The sequence below is a fragment of the Desmodus rotundus genome, chromosome 11 (genome assembly GCF_022682495.2).
Source record: "Desmodus rotundus isolate HL8 chromosome 11, HLdesRot8A.1, whole genome shotgun sequence".
NCBI classification, from domain to species: domain Eukaryota; kingdom Metazoa; phylum Chordata; class Mammalia; order Chiroptera; family Phyllostomidae; genus Desmodus; species Desmodus rotundus.
In genome coordinates this window covers 61,471,116-61,483,426 of record NC_071397.1, presented here as the reverse complement: position 1 = coordinate 61,483,426, position 12,311 = coordinate 61,471,116, and the positions used below count along the sequence as shown (strand labels likewise).

The 12,311-nt window shown below is 45.2% G+C and overlaps 1 protein-coding gene across 2 annotated transcripts in view; it reads right to left on the bottom strand.

The window, feature by feature from the left end:
- Positions 1 to 587: 587 nt before the first annotated feature.
- FOXO3 (forkhead box O3) overlaps positions 588 to 12,311 on the bottom strand; it is a 109,978-nt gene continuing 98,254 nt past the window's right edge. For both annotated transcript variants that reach the window (XM_024551787.3, XM_053913848.1), the window contains one exon: positions 588 to 5,532. The gene's annotated coding sequence lies outside the window, so the exon portion shown is untranslated. The remainder of the gene's footprint in view (positions 5,533 to 12,311) is intronic.

The following is a 12,311-nucleotide window of genomic DNA, read 5'->3' as shown; positions in this document are numbered from 1 at the left end:
GGTATGAGCTGTGAATGGCATCCTCAGGGCAAGCAAGGGAGGGACGCAACACCATGGAATAAAGCCATTCCTTTAACTGAAATATTATACTGTGCAGGCATTACTGACTTCCCAAGTTTGTTCTTATAATGTAGAGAAAGATAGAAGCATGTTTCCCATAGACAGCTGCTGGAAGACAGACTACAGCACTGCCATTAAAAGATTCAAATTTTCATTAAAACTGGAAAAAAACTAAAACAAAACCTCCGACACTCTAAAGGCAGAGAATCTAAAACTTGCCTCCCCACTTAACAGCTCCTCCAGGCCACATGACTCGGTGCACACCAGCGGTGGCCTCCATCCGCCGAAACCACACTGCAAATCTGCTTTGATTAAATTGGGGGTCTGTGGAGGTCAAAAGTGGGCCAGAGAAAAAGTCCGTTAGCTTCGTTGAGTTTCGAGATGTCATGACAGAGCCACTCAGCCTCGTTCCTCCCCTAGCATGCCTGTGAGGCCTTCCACGGGAAGACCCCACGATAAACTCCACGGCTTCACCTCTGGGGTTAAGGAAAGGGGAGGGGGAACAAAAGACTCCTTGGAGTAAGACAGAGTGTCACCGATGCTTTATTTACATGCGTCACCATCTCTTTTACAAACTAGGTTACTGTTTTAAATGGAATACACAAGGCAATATCTACAAACACCAAGGAAAGTTAAGTACTGCATCTCTATTTCATTTGGAAAGGGGAAGATTCCCAAATCAAACTGGCTTTGATTTTTGAAAAGAAAGACGGTAGAGTTAATTCATGGCAACATATGGTTAGACAAAATCCTCAGTAAGAATGCAGTGATAGTATCCGCTTTGAAAGGAAGGATGAGGTGCTTCAAACCAGGGTATTGACTGCTTGACTCTTGGGTGTTTGAATATGGCCATGCACCATATTTAATCCTAGTTGTATGGGATATGAGCAAGAAATTGAAACAGATAAAGATCGTTTTACAGATACTGTATACAGATTTTCCCCCATTCATGCAACTTTTTTCCTTAAAAAAAGTTCAACATGTGAAGCCAAAATGCACAATACATTTTTTAAAATATGAACTAATTTTCCTGGTCCTCCACACCTGTTTACATTTCCCATTTACATAAATAATGTGCTAGGACAAGTATATGAGAGAAGACTGATTGTCAGACAATGAGATAATTTTAGAGAAATAAGTGACAATTTTTAAAAGCAGCCACACAAATATTTCTGAAGTGTGGCAGAGGCCTTGTCACCAATCATTCGTCAAAGAAAAATACACACAAATAAGATTAGACAAGAGGAATATATTTCATTCACTCAGAATGCATAAAATGTTACCCACGAAAGATTTAGATCAAAAATAATATACTCTTTAATTTCTTGGGCATCCGCTTTCAGGTACTGTCTGACAGACAGGGCTTCAGGGGACTTCCTTTCCCCCCTCCAGTGCCCCGCCTGCCCTGATCGCCAGAAGAGGCTGGCTTCTTCGTACTTCTTAGCCAGGGATCGCATTTCTGTCAAAAAATTTCCTTTTGTCAATTAAAAAAAGAAAATATGCCTAATCATACAGTGTTCCCCAAATACAGCCAGAAGAAGAAAATCAGAGTTCAGAGCTGTCAGGGTGTTGCCTCTGCATTCGGAGAGGGGATGACGTTTTTATTTCCCCTCGCCAGCCCATCCATGGCTTCAGCACTCCAAACGGAACTGGCAGCTTGGCTTCTCTTCTCTCGACAGTCATAAGAGATTCAAAGGTTCCTTATTCTTTAAGTGGGGCGGGGGGGTCCATTAGGCAGCGGGGAAGTCTGTGCCTACTGTCTTTAACAAGTTTGGAGGCCACCTGAAATGACACCCTGAGAGCGGGCATGTCTGTCCTGAGCAGTGAGCCCAGAGGCCCTCTCCCCAGGGAGGGGAAGTGGCACACAGGCGAGGCTGCAACCCAACACCAAACGCACAGAGTCCGCCTGTACTACATGTGTATCCACGACATTCCCGTTGACAGGAAAAAATCTTCTCAAGTTTTTAAACATGTGTTTCAGCAATCATTATATTACAGAAGATGCACTACAGGAGACCGACCTCAGCATCATTCACAGTAAACGGGGTACACGGAACCCGGCGATCAGGGCCCGCACCAGGACAGCGAAAGCCTGTGATAAAGCTCTTCTCTAACTTTGGTAAAAGGTATCAGGTTCTGGAGACCTGGGGGGAACAACAGAGCTGCAGAACACATGTCATGCTTTCCATATCAATCAATCTTCCAACTTCCCATCAGAAAGTGGAAGGATCCCTAAAGCAGCTTGTTTTGAGGCCAAGGGCTGCCTCGGGTCGTTCTCTTCAGAAGGCAAACATGAGAGCAGCCAGGCCCCAGAAGCTACTGAGCATTCTACTGAGATGCTCCAATCAGAAAACTTACTAAGACCCATAACACTCAGAACTCCACATGGTGGCCAACACTTGGTCCTTCCTGAAAGCAGATCTCAGTATGAGCGACAGAGGGCTCAGGGCAAACCTCTCTCCCGTCCAACCACTTTAGAACCCACTGGTCTAAGGTACCCTGGCCTGTGGGTGGGTGGCCAACTGAGCAGAACCAAGGACGACAGAGGGACTGCTGTGATCCTGGACAGGCCCAACTGTTTCATTCTGACCCCCTCCTGGGACATGCTGGCACCTGACTTTACTCTGATCTCAGCGCTCCACAGCTCTCTACATGTAGATGCTGTTGTTTATTAAAAAAAGAAAGAAAAAAAAAAAGAATCACCTGGCTAGTGTGGCTCAGTGGATTGAGTGCCAGCCTGTGAACCAAAGTGTCACTGGTTCAATTCCCAGTCAGGGCACATGCCTGGGTTGCAGGCCAGGTCCCAAGTGGGGGGGGGGGGGGGGAGGGTGGGCGGGGGGTGGTGCTCAAAAGGCAACCACACATTCATGTTTCTCTCCCTCTCTAAAAATAAGTAAGTAAAATCTTACTTACTTATTTAAAAAAAAATTCAAAGCATCTCTTCCCCTCCATTTTCCTGCCCTGCTCTCATATTTTGTCTGCCCCTCCCTCAGGTCTTTTAGATTAAATTATAATCCGATTCTGGAACATTTTGTAAGACATGCTGCCTGAAATCTAACAAACATTGGGGGGAAAAAAGAAAATAAACGAGATGTCATATGTCTAAAAGGAATGCAACATTTAAAGTTGAAAAACATTTGAGGGTTGCCTTTCTTACTCCCAAAGTAGCTCCCAGGGTCTATAAAACTAACTGCAAAGGCAAAAAGCTATTTTGTTAGTTTGTTTCTTCGAGCTCAGGAGAGAAATTCTCAGGGCCCTCATGTTGGAAGTACTCTGGATTCTCCTTTGTATCTAATACCCCCCATCTCCACCGGCTGCTGCTGTTGTCTCTGGGAAACAGCAGTGGCCTCCACTCAGGGCAACAACTCCTCCACTCAGGGCAACATCTCTTAGGTACCCAGAGAGGCAGCCCTCTCTCGCTGATACTGGACAGTTCTTGTATACAGCAGACTACCAAAGAATCAAGGAAATGGCTGGCATCATATAAAGAAATATAGTAAGCAAAAGTCTGTCTCACTGACAAGCAGACCACGTGAATAGAATATATATTTTAAAAAATTATACATACTTTTAAAATGAAAATTATAAACTTGTAGCAGTTTAGAAAGGCGATACGCTATGAGTCTACTATAACCACAACTGCACAACAATTTACAGATTCAGTGAAAGGCAGGATGAAATCAACAGGGCCATCGCTCAAACATGACAACCCAAGCGAGGCAGGGGAGACGTGTGACAATACCAAATGGAACTCTCATTATGCTAGGAGCTGTTATGACCACCAATATTACCCCCAGAGGGATTATAAAGCAAGGTGCACTAGGGGGCCCCTGGTGGCCGGTGGTGAGCGCAGGGGGTCAGGCGGCACGTCTGTGTTGGTGGAAGGGAGTCAGTGCTCACTGCACGGTGCAAGCGCCAGCGAGAACTCATGCAGGGAGGGCTGTGCTGAAATACTAGCCTGTATTCCTAATGTCCATGCAGAATGTTCCATTTTTGTACTGTACATAAAATATATTTATACATTTATATGCCTAATGCATTTTACGCAAAGAAAAGAGTCTTCATATATCACTTTGGAGAAGTATGTATATGCTGTGCTAATCAGAGCATCTTCACACCAGTTTCACATGTACCAAAGGTGTTCCCAACTATTCTGTCTACCAAAGAAGGTAAGTAGTATAATCACACGTTCCAGGTTAAACAGAAAGCACCTATGCAGCACCGTAACTTTTTGAAAACAAAACAAAATGAAATCCATAGAAGCAGGGAAGTCGGGGGAGAAAGTCAAAACTGCCCCATCTTGTACTCCATTGTGTCACTGGTACAATTACAATCTAAGATTATATATTAAAAAAATCAGTTTGTATGCTACTGCCTCTCACTTACACGCATCTAGTAGATCAGATTATACACAGCGAGGCTGAAAGAATCAGGGTGTGTCTTTAGGAAAATGGTGAACTTAGAACTCCCGCTACACTGACTTGAGTTTGTACTTTTCACAGATTTCTTGGTGCTCACCTGCAAGTTCGTTTTTTCTACAAAGCAAAACAGGACTTTTTTTTCTTTTCTCCTTAAGACTAAATCCTTTAGTGGCATTTGGCAAATAGTGGACAGCTGAGCTGATTTCTTTCCTGAAAAGATTCTAATTTCTAACCACCACAGCATCCCTGCTCACTGCCATTAGCTGCGGGGACTGGCAGGAGGACACAAACCCCACTGACCTGGCAACTGCAGACCAGGTGCTGGGGTCTTGCCCCCGGTCCCCGACACAGAACTGAATCACTCTGAGCAGGGGGCCAGGTGCCATTCGTTTTGCCTGTGCAGGGTTCAGTCCTGGACTGCTGTGTGTACCAGACAGTTGTGCCACTGTTCAGTTCCTAGACAAGGGTAGTTTTCTACCAAACAGAAGAAGAAAGAACATCCCCCTCTAGTTTATGTAACTGTTAGTTTATGGAGTTCCATGGCTCAAACCCTTGTGATGCCCAAAGCCAAAATGGTAACTGGTACAGTCTCCTTCTGTTTTTAAATGTGCCAGGGGAAGAATGGTTAACATTTTAACAGAAAAATACTGCAAGTTAATGCATGTGAAAAACTCAGAAAGTCAAAGGAAAACAAACACAAAACAACACTTAAAACATCCCATAAACCACTGCGGTATGAAAACACCACACAATCGCCAACAGGGGCTCACGGTGTGCTCTGACCGAGGGTGGGCGGTGCTGGCAGGATGCTGTCCTTGGCTGGCAGGTGGTACATCACCCCATACAAGGAAGATTTGCATACTTTAGATACAGAGTTCTGTTCCAAGGTAAGTGCTTCACCTGGGGTAAGGGGCCATTAACAGTCTCTGCTGGGTTAGGAAATGGCATGGGGTTCACAAAGGTGTTAAGCTGTAAACGGTATCACTGTCCACTTGTTGAGAGCAGATTTGGCAAAGGGTTTTCTCTGTAGGTCTTGTGTCAGTTTGAGGGTCTACAGGAGGAGAAAAGAAAACCAGAGATGGTTAAGGACATTCAAGTGGCAAGAGGGGGCAGGCACCTCACAGTCACATTTCATTGGCCTCCCATCCCCTCCCCACTGCCTCACAGCCAAGGGCACCATCAGTAAAGCTGCTTTGGCCTCACCAGCTTCAAAGGTCTTGAAGCCTAAGGACGAAGCAGGCAGTCAACTTACCTTATTTCTCTGCTTGATTACAAAATGCTGTCAAGTTAAAAAACTCAAAAGAAATGGGGTCATTCACTTAGGAAGATTAAAGAAGACAAGCAAAATTAGGGATGTTTTGGTGGGCCCTTTCAAGTTAGGGACACCTAGGGTGCAGGTGGGATGTTGCTCTAGATTTTTGGACCGGGGATTTCCTGAGACACGGGGCTTTTATGCTAAAACCAGTGAAGTGGTCACACAAAGCCGACCAGCTTTTTTCTCTGGTTCTCTCCCACTGGCTACGTGGACTAACTGACTTTGCTCACCACCCTTCCACCACTACCCCAAGGGAGATGAAATGGCCATTCCCCACAAGGCTTCATAGGCCTACACTGCTGCCTGGGGGTCATCTTGACTTCCCCCACTAAAAAAGGAGTAATCTCTAGGTGGGCTGTCTTAGGAATTTGCTTTTTATATTTAAAATCTGCAGAGGAAAAAATAATTATGTAACACACACATATGGCAAAAAACCACCTCTTGTGAAACAACCCTTTAACACTTAACAACATTATTATTTTGCCTCTAAAGGGTTTCAGTGGTAAGGTATAACAGAGATCCTCTCAGAGCATCCACCTTATACAAGTCTTATCAGACTTCATGTGACCACTGAGCCTGGACAAGTTAGAGGACATTTTTAAAAAGTACAGTTGACCCCTGAACAACATGGAATTTAGGGGCGCCAAACCCCTGGTGCAGTCAAAAATCCACATCTCACTTTTGACTCCCCCAAAACTTACCTCCTAAAAGCCAATAACATAAATAGATTAACACAGAACTTGTAAGTTCTATGTTATCATATGCTGTATGCTTACAGTAAAGTCAGCTAGACAAAAGAAAATGTTATTAAGAAAATTGTAAGGAAGAAAAAATATGTACATGTATTTTATGCATTCATGACATACCTTTTTAATTCTTTTTGATATTTCTAGGCTATCTGTTTTTTCAAATTGCAGCAAATCTCCAAAAATGTTTCCAATATATTTACTGAAAAAAATCCACATATTACTGGATCTGTGCAGTTCAAACCCGTGTTGTTCAAGGGTCAACTGTATATTCGTAGAGATGCAGCCAAAGGAACGAACACGAACACGACAGGTCTCAAGACAGAGGACCTTTTGTTTGTGGAGACAGTGGGCTGTCAGGGCAGGAAAAAGCGGCTCCAGGCCAAGAAGTGGATACAAAAGTGGTGGTGCCGATCTGCTCACCAGATAAGGCGAGCAAGTAATGAAAAATGCATCAGTAAGCTCTCACACACACATAGGAACATCTGCTTCCCCCTCTTCAGAGGAGATAGCATCAGGAGGCTCACAGGGAATTTTCACAAGTCTCCTTGCCCCTCCTTGCAACCTCCTCTCTTCTGAGGCTGTACTGGATGGCAATCTCACCTTTCACTACCACCGTTCAGGAAGACAGCAGCGCTTGGTGTCGGTCATGTTACACACCTGAGGTCATGGCTACTCTGGTTGTAGCTCTAAATACAAGAGCTGAGGTTGTTTTGTTAGCAGAGACAAAAGCAGGGAAAGAAGCCCCTTAGTCCCCTATCCCCAATATTTCATTTTCCTGGCCGATGGCTTTTTTGAAGCTAAGCTTTGCTTTGTAAGGGTATGAGACAATGTATCCTGGACTATAAAATAATGGCCTGTTGATTTCAGAGGAAGAAAGGCTCAGCTAGACTCCAGATCTCAGGATCTGTGAGGAAGAGAGTCTCCCAAGAGCCCACGCCGTCCCAGTGCCTCTACCTTGGACCCCGGCATGGATGAACAGGGGTGCAGAGAGGGGTCTTGAGAAAGGGATTTGGTTTTTTTCCTTCACAATAACACTTAATAAGCCACAACCTAACATCACTATGCAATTAGTCATCAGGGAACTTTGGTCCCCAACTCTCTATCCTGACTTACTGAGAGTACCAAGGGAGAAGCTATGAAGTATTACCTAATTCAGATCCCATCCCCCGGTTCCCATTGGTGTTAATTATTCCACTGTGGAACTAGGATGGTGACACACTTCTTCCACAGGCACACAGGCCAAGCACACAGCTTGCTCTGATGCTGGGGCTGGCTCAGCGTAGGAAGGAAGGAGGCGGAGGGCACTAGAACCCCTAATATGCCATCATTCTAGGCAGAGCAGGGTGTTAGCCCTGAAACCAGGGACCGGAGGCCTGCACGGGGCAGTCTAAAGCAACAACCAACAATGGTCCCCAGGCCAAAGGCCCGTTCCCTCCTCAAAAAGCCTAGAATCTTCCGGAAGTGTCATGGTTAAAAAGGAGGTGCACTGAACATCACTTTCCGTTTCTGCACAATGGGCTTGGGGCACCTGTGGCACTAAGTCCTGGAACTGCCCCAGAGTCTCACAGACTCACTTCTCGCCTGGCTCAGAACCCACCTGTGCGTGGTAGTTAAGCCAGAGAGGCCCAGGCCTAGAGGCAACTCTCAAACAAAGTTTATACAAAAACTCCTCCACAGAACAGAAAGGCGACTTGTTTTCTCTGTGATGGAGGGTGAATAGATTGTAAAATAACATGAAAACATAAAGGAACCAGATAAGTATCAAACAGAAACACAATCATCCTTCTAAGAGGAAAACCAGAATCATCATTCATTAGAAGACCTTATGATTAAAAATCGTCAGAAGGAAAACAGCCCCTCACCTGCCTTAGATTTATAACCAGTCTTGGGGGCTCAATGTCTGCATGTTTATCTGACTTCGCCAAGCACTGAAAGAACACAGGGAGCAAATTTAGGAGTGAGACCAGCTATTGAGGTGGGAACTTAAATGATACTTAGGTTGGGTGCAAGTCACATAGACTTCAATGAAGCTCCCACCATTCTTACGTTGTTCAAAGTAAGATGTTTTAGTTAACCGTGAGGTTTATGTATATATGCTAATGCCCTGCTAAGTTTAAAAACACATCAGATTAAGCAAAACTTGGAAGGAAAAGGAAGCACACAGCTGAAGGGAATTACAGCTATCACTTTACAGTTACTAGGCAACAGGCCAACTAACAATAAATACGAATATGTCCTGTCCCATCAGTGAGTTTCATTAATAGGGAGAAGGCCCCCTCCTTCCCCCTCCTTGCCCAACAAGTAAGTTTGAAATCAGGCGGTGATGCAGAGAAAATGAAATGGGGAGACCGAAGGATGAGGCCCATTCTAAAACTGCCTGTGGATGCTGTCATCTGGTCTCTGGTGAGAGTAAGTCCCTCTATAATCTTGGCATCTGTAGAGAAGACAAGTTTCTGCCTAATTAGCACCACTAAATCACATGATGTTCTAAGAAAGGGCAACGCCTCCAAAAACTCTACACAAAACATAACAACCCAAATCAACTTTAATCTGGGAATAAAAACATAAATGTTCCTACTGCTGTCCTCCTACAACATAACTCCATGGCGACAGACTGTGCAGCAGTGTTTTTATCTTCTTGGCAGAGAAGAAAGGAACAGGACCTCAACACCAAATATGTCACAGAAGGAAAAGAGCCAGTCGGATGGAACGCTCCCATCCACAACCCAGGAAGGCAAGCCACTGCTTTCCTGGCTAAAACGAAAGGACGTTTGAAGGAGAGGCGGCCTGAAAAACCAAATCAAAGTGAACAGAAGGGCAACTGAAGCCAAACCTGCCGCCCCTGGGGCAAGCTGGGGACTAAATATGGAAGTTCAGGGGAGAAAAGGAAAAGCATCCATGGTCACACAATCTGAGTGGGAAGCCTCGCTCGAGTTCAGAGAACAGGGGAGGGTTTTAAAGTATGAACATTTCTGTCCCTGAGGACAGAGCGAAGCAATGCCTGCCTGCCTCCATCTCGACTTTGCCCCAGGGGGATCTAAGGGACACCCAATTCATTATGAGCCACGGCCATCTGCCAGCACCCACCAAGGCTTTTGTAGCTGATGTCACCCCAGGAAAAACAGCCTTTTGGGGGGGGTCTTAGGTCAGCAGCCCCATTTATTTCTGGAATGGAAGCAGTTCCTTTGGAGGTCACCTTCACAGGACAAACATGAAGCAGCTCCAGAAAACACGCTCACAGACACAGCACCAAGCGACTTAATTCGGTAATTTGTCAATATCCTCCAGGTTGGAAAGGCGACAGAGGATTTAGGGAACAGCATGAAAACCACCAGCCTGGTGGTCACTGACAGGAAGGGCTGGGCAATTAAAATCCCGCCTTTGCCTGTGATGTGGCCCCAGCAGAGCCATCCTCCAGGACTGCGGGGCGGGGGGGGGGGGGGGGGGGGGTCTAGAAAAGCACAATTTACAAATGCTGTCAACTTGCCAGTTTAGACAGCAAAGTGTTTACGAGGGAAACAGAACAGGTGTGGAAGTTCTGGCCAGGCTGGAAGCCAATCTGTATTCAATTGAGAGGCCTCCCTAAAAGGAAAACATTAACACCTCAACCAACTTTAATCTGGGAAAAAACCCCATAGAATGTCCCTACTGCTGTCCTTCCAGGAAACACAGCCTATAGGCTCAGGTGCTTTCTGATGGGCAAGGAAATGCTTATGAAGAAGGTGAGGATGTTACAGGGTAGCTTAAAATAAGCTTCTTGGGGCAAAAGGTGACTCTCAGGAAGATATTGCAAAGACACTTGGCTATAAGCACTACTAAAAAAAAAAAGTTTAGTTTGTATAAAAGTAGAGCTTGTCGTGTATAGGAAGTCCTTTCTGCTATCTCCCAGAAACTTCTGGGCTTTTCAACGGGGCAGGTGAAGCTTGTCTGTGAAGGCTGGGAACAGGCCTCTATAGAGCCTTTGCCTCCAGACTCGTCCAAGCCCAGATGTAGCACAGAATGCCCTCCCGCCAGTGGTGGTGCCTGCTGATGAAGCACAGGGGAAACACAAGGGAGAAGCAGCCTCCTAGGCTTCACAGCTGGGGGACAAAGAGCAGGGATGACCTGCACAGAGGCACTGACTTTCCTGTTGCCTAAACTGCAGAAATTGCTGATATTAAAATAAGTTTAACTTAAGAATGTCCTACCTGTCTTTATGTTGGAGCAGAGATACACCAACCAATATTCTTTGTGTATCCAGAGTTAAATCTGATGTTTGACAGGGCAGAAATATATGTATTAATCCACTGTCAATAACAAAGCTGTAGAGATTTCATACTTTCTTAAGATTCTTGTACTTTCAAACCACACAGAATAGCATGTGAAGTTTCTTATTACATTCTATGAAAGAACTATTTTAAAGGCAAGTGCCTTTAAGGGGCATTTGGATCCTATCTGGACTCCCGCTTATCTAACCTTCATTATAACACCCTCAAGCCTTAGCGGGCAGAGGCCTGTGTAGCCAGGCCCTACCGTCCTCCATCCAGGCTTCGGGAACAGGACCTCCTGGTCCATAGGTCAGGTGCAGTCACACTGCGTCTGGTTTGCTCTCCCCACCCCTGTGAATCACACCACACAGGCAGCCCCACCTTCCCTAGGCTGTTCTCTGTGAAACTCCTAAGCTGCTCACCTGCACCTAATCACATAGTGCCCAGAATGGTTACTTTTTCGTAGACATTAAACTCCTGAAATGTTGAATTCCTTGAAAACAGAGCAAAACCTTCAAGCCATGTCAAACAGTGGTGAAGCACCAACTATTTTAGCAGCACTGCCTGAGGAGCAGTATTTGCCCTCAAGAAGCACATATTCTAGTCTGGGAAACAAAACTTTCTTGATGTCCCCAAGTGGCTTGGCAAAGCTGAAATGCAGAACAGCTGTGCAATAAATGTTGGCTGAATAAAGGAATGAACCATCCTTCTGAATAGCCCCTCTTCTCTGCCAATCAAATACCACCCTCTCAGCATTTTAGTCCTACTCACATTTACTAAGACTTGGTTTTACTGGAATCCAGGCAGAAACCTACTGCTTGAGGGACAAGACCTAGAATTTTAATGCCTTTTTTGGGTTAGGGTGGTTCCAATAAAGTTTCTAAAACTCATGAAACTTCCTGAGGATCAATGCAAGGCACAATTTTAACATTCAACTAATTTAGTTCAAAAAAATTAAAATATTAACTTTAATAATTAAAAAATTTAATAGTAAGCATTTAATAAGGAATTTATCCTTTCACACCCTTTCTGTATATCCCACCATACACATTCTGTATTACCAGCCCCCAAATTAAGAGCCTGCTTTTCTAACTCAAAATGCTCTCCTCGCTGGAGCAACTCCCCACTTACAAACAGAAGGGAGCTCTAGTCCAGGGGGAGGTGCTTAGTTAGAGCCACAAACCAGAACCTGAAAAGCACCATGTTTATGTTTGCTGGCTGAGGCCCCATCCTGTGGGACCACACTGCATTTACTGGCTGGAGGGGTGGGGGATGAGCCAAGCTGTCACCCCACCAGGCTGGGATGCCTTAGGACCCTAGGGGCTTGGTGCAAGTGTGGTCAAGAAGCAACAACCATAAAACAAGGGAAGGAGACCATGAAGGAACTGAAAGGAGCGACATAAGGATGAATCAAGATTGACAGAGACAAAGGACCATCCTGACATCAGCAGTCTGGCCAGGAGTGCAGAAGGTATTTGTGCAGCACCCATGACCCTCACCTCCTTACCGTGGGGTCCCC